The following is a 16,436-nucleotide window of genomic DNA, read 5'->3' on the forward strand; positions in this document are numbered from 1 at the left end:
AAGGTGACATGCTTCCGGGAAGATAGACTGTCTGTCCACTTCTCAGGGAAGATCTCCTCTCCCACCTCTTCCACATTCTCATGTGACTCTTGCAAGATTCCTAACAGACTGGTCTCAAGAAGGGTACTATGATTAAATTGTTTGCCCATCTCCTCTAAAATTAAGAAAGAAGATTAGAGGGGCGCCTGGGTGGCTCAGTCGTTAAGCATCTGCCTTCGGCTCAGGGCGTGATCCCGGCGTTCTGGGATCGAGCCCCACATCAGGCTCCTCCGCTGGGAGCCTGCTTCTTCCTCTCCCACTCCCCCTGCTTGTGTTCCCTCTCTTGCTGGCTATCTCTATCTCTGTCAAATAAATAAATAAAATCTTTAGGGAAAAAAAAGAAAGAAGATTAGAAAACTAAGAAACCATTAGAATGAATTCCATCATTTGCTGATTTCCTAAATCCCTGCAATCCTCCAACTCTGACTCTACAAGAACCTCTGAGTTCATTCCTCATCCCTCTGACTCTTACTTGGTAGGATGCCTTATTGAGACCTCATTAGGGTACCAGCTATGGGCAATACCTGGGGGGTTACAGTTGCTGTCCAAATGTTGAGGCAGTGCTATCAAGTTGAGAGCAAGTAATTTATTTGGGAGGTAAACTAGGAAATGCCAGTAAGAGAGTGAGGAAAAGAGATTGAGAAGTGAAAGAAGACCATAAAGGATGCATTTTTGAGCATATTAATATTGTGGCCAACTGGGGCTCAGTTCTACTGAGGATCTTGGGAGGCAGTATCGGACATTTGTTAGAGTCATACTCTTTGAGGGGCTAGGAAGCTGGAGAAGTTTTCACTAGCTCCCCAGGTATTTGGTTTCTGGCTGGTTTCGGGGATATTATTAACCCTTTGACACTTCTGCCTTGCCCTTTGTAATGGCTGGTCCTGGTCCCAAAGTCAGATAAAAACCCTCAGACTTTTACAACAGAGATGTAGGTACTTGGACGAGTACCAATAACGTCTGCTCCAGAGGTCATCCATGCCTTTTTTCAGATATGTGAGCCGATAAATTTCTTATTTTTAAGAAAATTTGAAGTGGGGTCATATTACTTTTAACCACATGAATTCTGACTAATCCATATAGCAGACATATATATTGCATACCCACATATGCTATAAAATTGTGAGAAATACTAAGATGAATGTGATGCAGGACCCATATCCAACATAATAATTCCATGATTAATAACACTTAGCACTTCTTCATAGTTATGGTATGAATTTAGTGGCCATCTGCTATTCAACGGTCCCTATGCTAGTCATTTAATGGTACTAAAAATAGTTGCATTTTATTGAGCCCTTAACTTGAGCCAAGATTTTTAATTGTATTGTTTTGTTTAATATGTATGTTATTTTATTTGGAAAGGGAGGAATTAAGGTTGCCAATAAACTAACCTTGAGATGGAGATATTACTCTGGATTATCAGGGTGGGCACGAAATATTCATGAGGGTCCTTTTAAATAAAAGAGGGAGGTAGGAGAGTCAGAGTCAGGGAAATTTGAAGATGCTACACTGCTGACATTGAAGATGAAGGAAGAGGCACAAGCCAAGGAATGAAGACAGTCTCTACAAATTGGAGAAGACAAGGAAATGGATAACTCCCTAATGCCTCCAGGAAGAATATAGCCCTGCTGACACCTTGACTTTAGCTCAGTGAAACCCACTTTGAATTTATGACCTCCAGAATTATCATCATAAACTTGTGTTCTAAGCCCTTAAGGTTGTGGTAAATGTTACAGCAGCCACGGGAAACAAATCCATTGTAACTAAGGCGAGGGGGGACCATCTGTAGAACTAGCTATTCCCAAGGTTCCAGAAATAATTGCAGTGTTGCTATGAGATCACTTAGAAGGGTTCTACAGTACCACCCAGATGCTGAAGGAGTGTGGCCTAAGCACACCATGAAAAATGAAGGTAAGGAAAAATACCCATGTAAAGGTAGGACTGCTTAAATATGTTCTGTCTGAGTGGAAGCTTAGCCTGGTGAGTTACAGCCTAGTTTTGGGTGAAGACTCCCTGGGGGTTGTTTTCTCCTAATAGTATAATGTTTCTTGACTAATCACTGGATGTGTATTCCTTTTTGTTACTCTTACAGTGAATTTTAGAATTTTTCTTATTCATAGAATACAATAAAAATAAAGTAGGATCTAATAAATCATATTTTACTTGGGCCTCTATTCTTCTTGAAGTTTAATAACTATTCTTTGAACACACACTAGCAAACAATATACTCATACCAAAAATCTGGAAAAAAATTACCATTTTTATTATTTTAACATAAATTGAACTATCTGTATATATAGAGATTAAATTTATGGTCCTTTGAAGAATATCTATTATTTCCATATTGGTGCATTTGTTATTTCAAAGTGTGTATTTCAACTGCTATATTGACTTTATTTTTTTTATTTTTATTTTTTTTAAGGTTTTATTTATTTATTTGACAGAGACAGCCAGCGAGAGAGGGAACACAAGCAGGGGGAGTGGGAGAGGAAGAAGCAGGCTCCCAGCAGAGGAGCCCGATGTGGGACTCGATCCCGGAACGCCGGGATCACGCCCTGAGCCAAAGGCAGACGCTTTTAACGACTGCGCTACCCAGGTGCCCCGCTATATTGACTTTAATATATATCTATCTGAGGAAATGTTTCTAATTGTTCTATGGCACTTCCAAAATATAATTTTACTTTGTAAATCAAATAATGACAAAGCTATTCCACAGTGCCAAGGGCTTGTATTGAGATCTGATTCAGTTTCTCTCCTTTCTTTCTTTCTTTCTTTCTTTCTTTCTTTCTTTCTTTCTTTCTTTCTTTCTTTCTTTTTTAATCTGATTCAGTTTCTGATGGAATAGATTGGTAGGGAGGTAGGTTTGACAGAGCTGTACGAAAAAATCAAGGCTATCTCCAAAGAATTTCTCTGAGAAACAGGACAATCATTTGTTGTTGTTGTTGATGGATGTCTCGGCTTTTTCCATAGTTCGGCTATTGTGGACATTGCTGCTATAAACATTGGGGCGCATGTTCCCCTTCAGATCACTACATTTGTATCTTTGGGGTAAATCCCTAGTAGTACAATTTCTCGGTCATAGGGTAGCTCTATTTTTAACTTTTTGAGGAACCTCCATACTGTTTTCCAGAGTGGCTGCCCCAGCTTGCATTCCCACCAGCAGTGTAAGGGGTTCCCCTTTCTCCACATCCTCACCAACATTTGTTGTTAACTGACTTATTAATTTTCACCATTCTGACTGGTGTGAGGTGGTATCTCATTGTGGTTTTGATTTGTATTTCCCTGATGCCAAGTGATGTTGAGCATTTTTTCATGTGTCTGTTAGCCATTTGTATGTCTTCTTTGGAGAAATGCAGGACAATCACTTGGCTGCATTGTCAGGTTCCACATTAGAGTCAAGTCTCATCAAGAACAATGGCTATTTTTCGGGGCGCCTGGGTGGCGCAGTCATTAAGCGTCTGCTTTCAGCTCAGGGTGTGATCCCAGCGTTCTGGGACTGAGTCCCACATCAGGCTCCTCCGCTAGGAGTCTGCTTCTTCCTCTTGCACTCCCCCTGCTTGTGTTCCTTCTCTCCCTGTCTCTGTCAAATAAATAAATAAAATCTTAAAAAAAAAAAAAGAACAATGGCTGTTTTTCTACTCAATAGGTAGGGTTTTTTTTTTTTAAGATTTTATTTATTTATTTGACAGAGAGAGGCAGCGAGAGAAGGAGCACAAGCAGAGGGAGTGGGAGAAGCAGGCTTCCTGTTGAGCAGGGAGCCCTGATGTGGGGCTCGATCTCAGAATGCCAGCATCATGACCTGAGCTGAAGGCAGACGCTTAATGACTGAGCACCCAGGCGCCCCTCAATAGGTAGTTTTTATTCCTTCATGCTGAGCAGCATGGAGAAGAATAGGAAATGAGGATTAGAAAAAGACCTCAGGGTAGAAAATCCATCCAAATTCATCTGGATTGGGCAAACTAATAATCCATATTTTTGAACCTACAGAAACATTTCTCAAGAATAAGCTATACTGGACTCATCTGCCTCTAAATGCCAGCGTATGAGTGAGTAAACACTGTTATTTGAACAAAGTCCCCTCTCTACTCTTAAGTTGACTAACATACCCCAGAAACAGGTATTTCCCCCCTATATTTTCACAGACCAGGATACTTTGTGTTAGGATGCAATTGGAGTTCAAATTTCATTTTGCTTTGTGTGAATATTTTGGGATTGTTTACTTCTATATATTTATTTAAATAAGATCACTTTTTTTTTTTACAGGGATGAAACCTTTCTTGTTGTTTGTTTTTTGTTTTGGGGAAGGAGACAAGCAATCTGGCCTCCTGTGCCTCCCGTTCCACTTTTCTTTAGTTATCTAATAGAGATGGTTGCTTCCCAGTCTATAGGTAAATATAATTGATTGCTTCTGTGGGCTACTGCTTGATGGGGGTGAAGGTGTCTCAAGCTTTGGAGACAGACATTCAGGAGGAGTTGAAAAATTCCTTTTTGGAGGCCAAAGAAGTCTCTCATGAGTAACTATACCAACGTAACTCCAGAAGAGCTTGAAATCTTTTTGCAGGTAAGAGAAAAAGAGGTTTTATTTTTGAAGTTATCAATTTGCCAGCTATGTGAAAGACAGCTGTAGATAGAAGATTTTATAGAATGCCTTCCTGTGTGTTTTACCTAAACTTGCATAAATAACAGGACTAGTTGACTGCCATCTGAAGAGAGAAGGAAAAAAGAGATAGGCCCTTCTAGTGGTAAGACACATAAAGAAAACAGAGAATGCAAAGGGGTAAGACAGATTCAGGCAAGAGGAAAACTTACAGAGCAGATACAGCAAGGGCATAGGGACTCTAAAAGATATCCTGAGGGTCAGGAAAGAATAATTAGTGTTGGATCAACTCTTCCATTGATAACAATTGTCAAAGCAAAACAAAACAAATATTGCAAAAATAACTGTCTGAAAACACAGGAGTATAAGCAAAGCAGGTAGGACCCAAAAGGGGAATGACCATTTAAAGCAAGCACATGAGCTAAGTTCCACATTTACTTGTCTTCTGCTCTGTGAGTTACTTTCCAGTTAACCTGGTGAGAGGCGGTAAGTCCCAGCAGAAAGCCACAGCCTTACGAGACTGAAGTGACCAGTCAGAACGTGGGGCTCTAACAGTGGTTGCAATTTGAGAAGAAAATCTCAGAGACGAAGAATCCTCAAAGTAAGAAAACCCACAAATGCCACATCTACTATGAATTCCTCTCAGGCTGTTGGTCAAATCCTTAGTCGTGCATGTGCAGAGTAAGACCTCAGAAAAACAAATGAAAGCAGCCTCTGTGATTCCAAAGAGCTGTGTAGAGACTTTGGCAGCCATCTGTTGCTGGGGAGATGGAAATTGGAGCTCAAGGTTCACCGAGTTAGAGGGGATTTGGTGAACACCCCGAGTTGTCTGTTGAGATCCCAGAAACACCATATCCTACAAGTAAAACTGAAAATATAGCAAGCTTTAACAAAGTATAAAATTAACTCTCAACATGATTAAAGTGATCTGCTGGTATTCCATCTGCCTGCCAAAAAAACAAAACAAACAAACAAACAAAAAAACCCAAACCCTCTTTTTTAAGGAAGATAACATCATCCAGAGTCTTTCTACAAATTTTCATATACAATGGCCAGCAGCCAATTAGAAATTAGGAAATATGATTAAAAACAGGAACAACTGACTGGAAACTAACTGAACTACAGGTATTAGAAAGAGACTCACCAATAATTTGATACAGAGCTATCACCTAAACACCTTAAAATAAGTATGGTTAATAGTTTAAGAAAATCTAGGAAAAGAGAGAAAATTTTAGTAAATGTCTGGAATTCTTAAAGTAGCATCAAACCAGTATTATAGAGATGGAAAACAGATTAGTGGTTAAGAGAGGTTAGGGATAGGGGAGGTGGTGGTAGCTGTGTGACTATCAAGGGGTAGCGTGAAGGAGAGTTTTGCGTTTGGTCGATAGAAAACCTCTGTCTCTTGGTTTTAGTGGTGATTACATAAATCATTATGGCACTTTAAACATGAAAGCTTTATTGAGATGCTGTTCACGTACTCTTACAATTCACTTACTTAAAGTTCACAATTCAGTGGTTTTAAGATATTCAGAGTTGTGTCATCATTTTATGTTATTTTTGTCTGGTTTTGCTATTGATCAGGCAAGTCTTACGGAGAGCATTGGGAACAAAACCTCCTTACCTTTCTCCCTCCCTTTCTTCCTTTAATAACCACTATGTGTATCTACCTGCCCTGTGTCTAATGAATGATGCTGAACTTGAAGTATCTCTGGGAATTTTATGTGAAAAGCAGCATTCATCCTCATGGCAGATGGTGTCTATTTTTCTTTTGAGTTTGGGCTTTTTTTCTCTGTTTCTTTAGTAATCAGTTTCGTTTCTTTTATGTCTTTTAGAAATACTGCACAATTCAGATGTAACTATGATTCTGGCTTTTCAATGTTATGTTTTATTATTTTGTTTTGAATGCTTTTAGTGATATTTTAATGGGATTTTAGGAAAGTATGCAAGAAAAAAGAGCCCGCTGCACTACTTAAAATTACATGTAGCTCTAATGTCATTTTTATGCCATTCTTTGAATACTATTTACAGTGATTATAATGTTCACCATTTCAAACAGCAATCACATACCCCTCCTAGAGAGTCACTCAAAAAACTTGGCCATAATTAAAATTTATTTACAATCTGTCCTCATCTTATATAACCTATCAGTAGCATTTGCCACTGGTGATCCCTCTCTCCTTCTTCTTCTTCTTTTTAAAATTATGTTATGTTGGGGCGCCTGGGTGGCACAGCGGTTAAGCGTCTGCCTTCGGCTCAGGGTGTGATCCCAGCGTTATGGGATCGAGCCCCACATCAGGCTCCTCCGCTATGAGCCTGCTTCTTCCTCTCCCACTCCCCCTGCTTGTGTTCCCTCTCTCGCTGGCTGTCTCTATTTCTGTCGAATAAATAAATAAAATCTTTAAAAAAAAATAAAAAAAAATTATGTTATGTTAGTCACCATTCAGTACTTCGTTAGTTTTTGATGTAGTGTTCCATGATTCGTCGTTTGCGTATAACACCCAAGTGCTCATTGTAATACGTGCCCTCCTTAATACCCATCACTGGGCCAACCCATGCCCCCACTCCCCTCCCGTCTGAAACCCCAGTCTGTTTCCCGGAGTCCATAGTCTCTCATGGTTCATCTCTCCCTCTGATTTCCCCCCGCCTTCATTTTTCCCTTCCTTCTCCTAATATCCTCCATGCTATTGCTTATGTTCCACAGATGAGTGAAACCATATGATAATTGTCTTTCTGTGCTTGACTTATTTCACTTAGCATAATCCCCTCCAGTTCCATCCATGTCGATGCAAATTATGGGTAGTCATCCTTTCTGATGGCTGAGTAATATTCCATTCTTCACATGGCTTCCAGGACACCACATCCAATCCTAATTTTCCTCCTGTTTCATCTGTTGTTTCTTCTGAGTTGCCTTTGCTGGTTCCATTCTTCTCAATAATATTGAGGAGCTCCTGGGTGCAGTCCTCAGAACTTTTCTATTTATTCTCATTTCCTTTGTGGTTCATCTATCTCACGGCTTTAAATACCATGGATGTTCAAAAAGCTCCCCATTTTATCTCCAGCTGAGGCCTTTTCCACAAATTCCAGCTCGTGAATCCACTTGCCCATCTGAAATCTCCACTTAAATGTCTAACAAACTGCTCAGGCTCATCATTTCCAAAAATGAGCACCTACTCTTTTTCTCTCAAAAGGAGAATTTGACATCACCCCAATCACCACCGCCTTCCTCTCCTCAGTTGATGGTGACTCCATTCTTTTGGTTGCTCAGGTGAAAAGTCTGGGAGTCATCCTTAACTGTGCTATTTCTCTTAGCTTTAATTGCTCAGGAAAACCTGCTGGCTGGGCCTCTGAAACATAGCAGATTCTCTCTGCTTCTCACCCCCGACCCTGCCATCATTTGGTCTCACTGAGCCAACATTTGGTCTCTTCTGGAGCTTCTGGAGTTCTGCAATATTCTCCTAATAGACCTCCTGGTTCTGACTTGGCTTTCTGTATTCTCTTCTAAATACAGTAGCCAAGTGATCCTTCTGGCATCCCTTTGGTATGTAAGTCATCTCTGCTGAAAACTTTCAGTGACTCTCCCCATTTCCATCAGGTTGAAAGGAAAAGTTCTTTAATCTTACATGATTTGGTCTTCCTCCTCTATTTTCTCTTCTATTACTCTGCCCTCAACTTCACTCTCATCACAGTGCTTGATGTCTCTAGAATAGCCCAAGCTCTTACCTTTGATCTAGTTGTTTCCTCTGCTTGGAAGGTTCTTTTCTCAAATATTTGGCTAACTTTTTCATTGCCCTGAAGTCCTGGCCCAAATGTTGTCTTCTCAATGAGGCTTTCCCTGTCCCAACTTATTGTGCTCTACTTACCCCTTATCACCTCCTAACAGATTAGACAATACTTATGTTTATTACCCCCTGCTGGAATCTAAATTCCACAGTGGTGCATTGATTCTCCTTGCTTTAAGACAAAGGTCATACATTTCATCAATCTCTTGCTTACTTCTTTCTGTTTTGTGTTAACTTGAAAATGCTGACTTTTTCTGTAAAAAACGGAATAATCCCCATAAAAAATGAAATTCTTGAGTTGGAATTTTAAGAATTCTTTTTCATTTGTGACATCCACATTAAGCACAAGAGGTGAGTAAGGTGCTTTATTTTTAGTTTAATTTAGTTTTACTTTTTATTTAGAATGCCACGTATTTAAATTATTATAGCATGGAACTTTAACTACATAAGTCATAACCCCTTCAACCTGAAACATCAGAGCCTGCTTTTATTTTTAAGACGGTATTTCACCAATACATGCAGCTTCCCCTTTGTGATTTTAGATCCCTGGTGTCTTCCATAACAAATCTGATGTGTGTTTCTTCTTTAGCGGGTGGTCTTGGCAATGGCATTTCCAACTAGTCTTCCAACATACTAGTGAGATAAGTAGCAAAGCAAGAACCAGTCAGACTTTCCAGGATGCCTGATAGAACTAAGATGTCTACAAGTTTCTCTGGAATTAAGCTAGAACTTGGCTAGAGAATTTTGTGACTTTAAAACAAAAAGTTACCATAGGTTTCTGCTGAATTTTAGACAATTCTATGATATTTTAATTTCAACTAAGAGCAACTAAGGATTACAAAAAGAATAAACATAACTTAAGAGAGCCATTGCCAAAGACCCTCAGGAGATGCCTGGGAAATACCAGTTTAGACTGCCAGAGGCCTCTGGCACTGCTGTGGAATTTTCCTTCTCATGGGACTAGAGAAGGTTAATAAGTGATGACTGTTATTCTCAGTATGGCATGCTCAGATATATTTCCTTTACTAAAAATAGATGCATATTCACAGTTATGGAGAATGTAATGCCTGTAAATTCCCAGCAAAATAGTATTTGTTTAGAAACCATTCTCACTTGCTTATTATATTTCAATAAAAGAATTGAGAGAATCTTGGACTTTAAGGGGCCCACATGAGGTCAAACTGTTGGGACTGGATGTCACCCTGTCCCGTGGTTTCTGCTCTGAGGATAATAACAATAGGTCTGGATGACCACCTCCTTTGGTGTATCGCCTGGTAGTGTTCACAGAAGTCCAGGTGACTGGTGGATGGAGAGAGCAAGATGGAGTCACTCATGTCAAGCAGGGACATAAGCAGCCAAGGGCATTGCCACTAAGATTAGATATTGCTGAAACCAGCATAGGCTGATGACACCCAGAACTGATAACCAGCAGAACCAGAAGAGATCTGCAAAGGTCCAAGCAGCTTTCAAAATTGAGGACTTTTGCAGCAAACTGCCAGACTTTCCAGACTCTGACTCTTTCAGGTCTGACTGCATCAGAAAGGCATCCGCCAACCAAGGCTCTGCCTGACTGATCTCTGAACATAACAAAGACCCTTCATTGCTTGAACATAATAAGCAGCACGTTCAGAGAGCCAGCCCTCATCTCACCCATGCACTCACGCACTGACTCTGCATTTGGTTCGTTAATTTCTTACCCCTTGTTATATCCTGTTTGTTGTAACTTTGTATTAAGCTTTTCTTTGTGTGACCTGTAAGAAGCTAAGTTAAATGTGCGGTGAAATGTCATTGAGTTTGGAATCATTGAGTTTGTTATGAGTTTGGATTCCAAACTCATAACATAATTGTAACCTGCTTTACAATTATGTTAACCTTGCTAATGACTGAACAAAGCTGACATTGCATGAATTTTGTCATCTGATTCCTAAGCCGCTCCAGCTCTGGGCCACAGATGAATAATTTTAACTTCAGGCAGTTAACCACATTCACTGGTTCTGTTTAACAGAGAGTTAAGAGAGGTGAAGCCATTTGACTGTTCTCTATCATTTGATGTTCTGATATTTTTATCTTGTCCAGGCAATCAATCAAAGTACCAGCTTGCCTGAAGAATAGAGGCAGTTCTTATTTTGTAGTCCTGGAAACAGTCAATAAGCCTACTTTGCCTTTATTCTTGAAACACCTTCTTTTAAACAAATGTGAGTTAAGGCAAACTATGAATTTATATGAGTTCAGGCATGACTTTAAATGGGCATGAACTCCTCATGTTATAATGGCTTTAACATTGCCAGGCCGTTTAAAATATCATCACGGGCAACCAACGGTACATTTGTGAGAACTCCATGAAAAATTGTGAAACTTTGGTAAGGCATTCTTCCCCCGCCTTTGTCTCTGTGTGTGTGTGTGTATGTGTGTGTGTGTGTGACAGAGAGAGAGAGAGAGAGAGAGAGGAAGAGATACTGTATTCCTATTGTTTTATATCATTTAAAATAAAAATTGAACTTAAGAGCCATGGGCATAGAAGGGATAAAATTGTCAACTCTGTGTGTGTGTGTGTGTGTGTGTGTGTGTTTCACAAAAGCAACTCCAAATCCACAATTTAAAAAAACGAAATTTTGTTAAATCTTGTGCTATACACGAGGCACCAAATACTAACACGTATAGATTAAAATTAGATTCAGTAGCAAGATTGACTTACTCAAGTTTGCCTATATGCAAAGTAGCAAATCTCTCCATTTTTCTTTTTGTTATCCCATAAATAGGTGTTATAAATGGTTATAGCAGAATCCACAAAGAAATCTTTTTTCTCCCCCAGTAATATATGATTAATTTCCCATATCATTGAATATACTTCCACAATGTAATTCTTAAAAACTGCAAAGTATTTTTTGGGGCCATTTTCCTCATCATATCCCTTCTAATGTTAGATATTTATGTTAGTTCCAATTATTCACTCAGATAACGCTTTAGTGATATTCTTACACACTTTTCTGATTACTTCATTAGGAGAAACTCCTGGATATAAAATTACCGGATAATACTTTTAAAAGTTTTATGTCAGAACAAAACACTAACAACAAAACATAAAAAAGTGCATATTCCAAGGAGCAGTAGTATTGAGCAAATAATAAATTTGTCTTTTATCATCCGTTAGGTTATGGGTCAATTGCTCCCAGAACTCCTATGGGTCAGATATTCTGTGTCTTCTATGTTTTCTTGGGTATCCCTCTATTACATTCCTGAAATTCATGAGTAATGCAATATCACAACCATTTTCCAGACTTAGGGAACACCTTCAGAATATGGGAATTAAAGAGGTAATCTTTACTAAATTTTTTTTTTTTGGTTTTCTTATATATGCTTGGATTCCTAACCTTACATTGAATAAATACACACATTTAATAAATTCTTGTTAAATACATCCTAAAAAGACTCTATGTATGTACATATATGTGCAGGTATATATGTATGTACATATGTGTGTGTGTGTGTGTATTTGGTATGCTTGTCCCAGCCCTATTTTTTATGGAATTCCTAGATCAAGAAAAGGGCATTCAGACCAAAATAATGACCGTGCTTTATTTTTCTTCTTCAGAAAACAGAAGTATTATTTCAAAGAACACTTGTAGAATATTATATGATGTATGTATGTAGATTTATGTGCACATATTTACAACCATGATTTTCTTTGATTTCCTGAACCACCCTATGAGCCAAGTACAGTAAAACCTAACATGTAGATTTTCTACAGGAGGTTATCATCTTGAATTCAGTTCTTCTAATTCTAGGTTCTGAGCTCTCTTGCCTCATAATTCCTCCCTCAATACTGCTAAGGGCAAGAAATTATTTAACGCTATAGATTACAAAAGCATATCATTGGAAGAGCTGTTGGGAAAACTGGTAGGCAATTTATGTTAAGTTGGGACAAAGTGGGATAGAGAGAGATGATGTGGGTGGACGGTCCATTCCTGGTGCTGTAGGTGTCCCAGAAAGAGGTATGCAGAGAGGACAAGGACAGGAAAATGCGTGCTATTATCACCAGGAGGGTCAGCATCAGGTGTTTCTGCACCTTAGCAATGACCCCGTAAGCTGAACTAATCCAGTTAAAACAGACAACTGAGGCAGGATGTTCCTTTCCCTTCTTCTCTGGACTCATACCCACTGGCTTCAGAGTGGTCATTAAAAGGTCAGCTGGATGTCTAAACAGGCCTGCTCTAAGCCAGCTGCCCCAGGTCTTCTCAGGGCAGAGCAGCGCTGAGTAAGAGTGGTTAGTTAGCTAGTTGTTACTTCCCCAGTCCCAAGGAAGTGAGTCCCGAGAAAGAAACTCCTGGGAGATTATTTGGTGATCTACAGTAGTGACCAGTGAATGCTCTTGTACTTGATCCATTCCTACTGGCAATTCTATCTTAGGGGTGAATAGAGAGGCAAGAGCTTTCAATGTTCCTTAGGGACCAAAAATCTTCTGTGAAATCGTTCAAACAGAGAAGTTTCTTTCCCCTTCAAGGAAGGAGATCATATGGCATCTGCAAAGATTTTTCCCATTTCCACCCCCCACCGGAGGCATGTTATCAACACTTGTAATTAAGTCTAGTATCAAAGATATGGCTGCTTCAGAAACTCAAGATCTCTTGGATGTTGCTTTCCAGAGCCTATGCAAGGCCAAGGTTGTACCTTACTCACGTGCTTACAGATACATCTAACGAAACGCCTCAGATAGAGTCACTCAAGTGTACCAGATAATAGCATGACCCAAATACCATATTATCAGTGACACAGCATACTCTGAGTTTGCCACTATCATACAAAGTTAAATAAAAGGAGATTTTAAGAGTAGTTACCATAGAAAATGAAATTTTGAATATTAATCTCCTCTTGTTCCCAAAGCTCCTTAACAGTCCCAAAATATATGCTAGAAGTTAGCTACCTATTTCTTCCGCTTTCCTCTAATTCTGCCCTAATTTTCCATGGGTGGGTTATATAGGCTTGAACATCTCTAAAGTTGAATAATGAGTCTCTGTTTTCAAATTTCAGAGAAAAAAAGACATAGAAGAATTTTATTACATTAGCTCCATATTCCAACAAATTTAGAAAGTACTGCAAATCTTACAAAGCCATGCCATGATTGCAATAAGCATATTATACAAACAGTAAAATTTAAGACAATATTGATAAGATATCCCTTTACAATAATAAAAATTATGTATAGCCCCTAGCAGTGTCTGTCCTATATGAGGTGCTCTATAAGTGAAAGTTTAAAACATGTTATTTCTAATGTTAGTTTACTTATCTCCCACAAAACTGTAATCTCTGCGTGGACAAACTGTCTTACTTTGTATCTTGGTATCTCTCATGATACTAATAGAAAACACTCAATAAATGCTTATTGAATGAATTTGAATTAGATCATAAAAAGCATTTAATTAACTAATATGGTATAGAAATGTAAATGGAATATCCAATTTTCAGATGGGAAAATTCATTTATTTTCTCTTGTATTTTGTAATTTCTCTTGTAATCTTGTAATTATTTTCTCTTGTAATTCTCTTGTAACTTGTGGGATGTCTCTTAACAAAATATGATCAGTTCATTTGCCTCAAAAAGTTCATGTCCAAATAGTGATTATTCATCCTACTTTTTTGCGCACACAGTGGGACCCAGAGCTGGAGGTGGGAGTGAGCAAGCCACAAGGCAAAAGAACATTATAGTCTGAGACCTAGGGAGGGCAGGAGGGAAGGGATTGTTTCACACGAAAACAATGTAAAGTGCAACAAAATGCATGAAGAGAGAAAACGGAATTAAAGGATCAGTAACAGAGATTTACAAGGAGGAAGATGATTCAGTTGACTGAGCTGGGAAATACTCCTAGATGCAAAGGAAGTCTGTGAATCAGAATGCAGTAGGATACACCAAGCAAGATTTTGGTCAGGAAAGGATCTGTAAGGTGCAAATGGAGGTTTAGTTGTCAATAGCTGACTATTGTTGGGTTGATTTTAACATCTTTCTCCTGCCTTTCCATCCTATCTCCCTTCCTCCCTCCCTCCCTCCCATCCTCCTTTCCTTTCCTTTCCTTTCCTTTCCTTTCCTTTCCTTTCCTTTCCTTTCCTTTCCTTTCCTTCCTTTCCTTTCCTTTCCTTTCCTTTCCTTTCCTTTCCTTTCCTTTCCTTTCCTTCCTTTCCTTCCTCCCTCATTCCGTCTCCCCTCCTTGGCCCTCCCCTCCTTCCTTCCTTCTTTCCTTTCTTATTTTTCTTCCTCTCTTTTTTAGAGAAAAATTAAGATTTACACACTCATCTTTTTCTTGATAACTGGACTTGTCATTTTCATCCTGCCACCACCATTACTTTTCATGCATACAGAGGGCTGGACTTACAAGAAAGGACTGTATTTTGCATTTATCTCCTTAAGTACCACTGGGTTTGGTGACTATGTATTAGGTAAGTGAATTGAATCTTAGAATTCTATTAACATTCACAGCCACAGAATTAACAAGATTTGAAGTAGAAGTATAACCAGAAATACAGCATTTATCTATAGGAGGTAGGGTAGAAGCCAAAACTATCTTTCTTTCTTTCTTTTTTTTTTAAGATTTTATTTATTTATTTGACAGAGGTAGAGACAGCCAGCGAGAAAGGGAACACAAGCAGGGGGAGTGGGAGAGGAAGAAGCAGGCTCATAGGGGAGGAGCCTGACGTGGGACCCGATCCCATAAGGCCGGGATCACGCCCTGAGCCGAAGGCAGACGCTTAACGGTTGTGCCACCCAGGCGCCCCCAAAACTATCTTTCAAACTCCAATCATCTGACAGTCCATGAAAGAATCTAAAATAATTCCTTTCTGTCCAACTTTCTCCTTTGTTGAGGCCATAGAGTACACTAATTATGGGAAATGGAGCAGAGGAAATCCTTTTATAGCATGTCACTACTTGGTCACACAGGTATCGAAAATTCACGTGTAATGAAAATACCAGTATAAAAGATAAATCCCATGCAACATGCACTTAGTGTCTTTTCCAATACATAAGTCTGCTTTCACCTTAGAATAAATATACATTAGAAGGAGATATGTAAATATACTGTATAAAGACCCCCAGACATTAAGTATTTATGTACATACCTAAAATTCAACAGCAACATATCAAAAAAGCATTTTGTAAGAAGGATTATTTTTATAAAGCCTTTTTGTGTTTATAAATTCTTTAAAGGAACAAAGCAAATCTCCAGGCTCTATATTTTGTGGCTCATCACTGCTTCAAATTAACATCATCATATTAAGCATTATTCTTACTATTAACACATTTTTTAAAAGTTAGCCCAAAGAACTTAGGTGTACCACCCCACTTTGCATACATGCATATGCCTCACACTTACAGAGAGGAATCAATATGCTACATAATGCGGACAAAGGCAAGAAGCAGATATTGATGTGTGTCCACCCCAGTCTATCTGTGTCAACTTGGATAAGCTACTTGGCCAACAGGATTCAGTTTGATCTAACATAAAATAGCTGGGGTGAAGGAAACTTTGAACTAGTTGATTTCTTTTTTCTATCAATCAACGAGTCACTCAACTAACCTAGCAATCAGTATTTCTTGAGACTTTTTTAACCATGTGAAAGTCTTAAGTGATATGTGCTTAGGAATTAACCATGACGGAAACTTGGCTCCTGTTTACACACTGGAGTAGGGAAGATTTAAACATATAAATAGACAATTACAATTCATGTTGCAATAAGCCATAATTTCCTATGAAAATTCCAATTGCTTTTTTCTTTCTGCAGAGATTAACAAGCTAATCCTAACATTCATATGGAAATTCAGGACATTTAGAATAGCAAAAAAAATTTTGAAAAAGGACAGTCTGAGGACTCATACTTCCTGGATTAAAAAATTACAACATTACAGCAATAAAAGCAACATGGTACTCACAGAAGGATGGATATAGAGATCAAGTAGAGATCAATGGAATAGGAGTTAGAGAAATAAATCCAGACATCTATGGTCAATTGATTTTTAAATAATTAATAAACTTA

At 38.7% G+C, this 16,436-nt stretch overlaps 1 pseudogene; it reads left to right on the forward strand.

The window, feature by feature from the left end:
* The first annotated feature begins 4,440 nt into the window (after window positions 1-4,440).
* On the forward strand, window positions 4,441-14,851 carry LOC148107663 (potassium channel, subfamily K, member 16-like; annotated as a pseudogene).
* Window positions 14,852-16,436: the final 1,585 nt, after the last annotated feature.

Source organism: Ursus americanus, chromosome 26, assembly GCF_024610735.1.
Source record: "Ursus americanus isolate L20-20 chromosome 26, mUrsAme1.1.p, whole genome shotgun sequence".
NCBI classification, from domain to species: Eukaryota; Metazoa; Chordata; class Mammalia; order Carnivora; family Ursidae; genus Ursus; species Ursus americanus.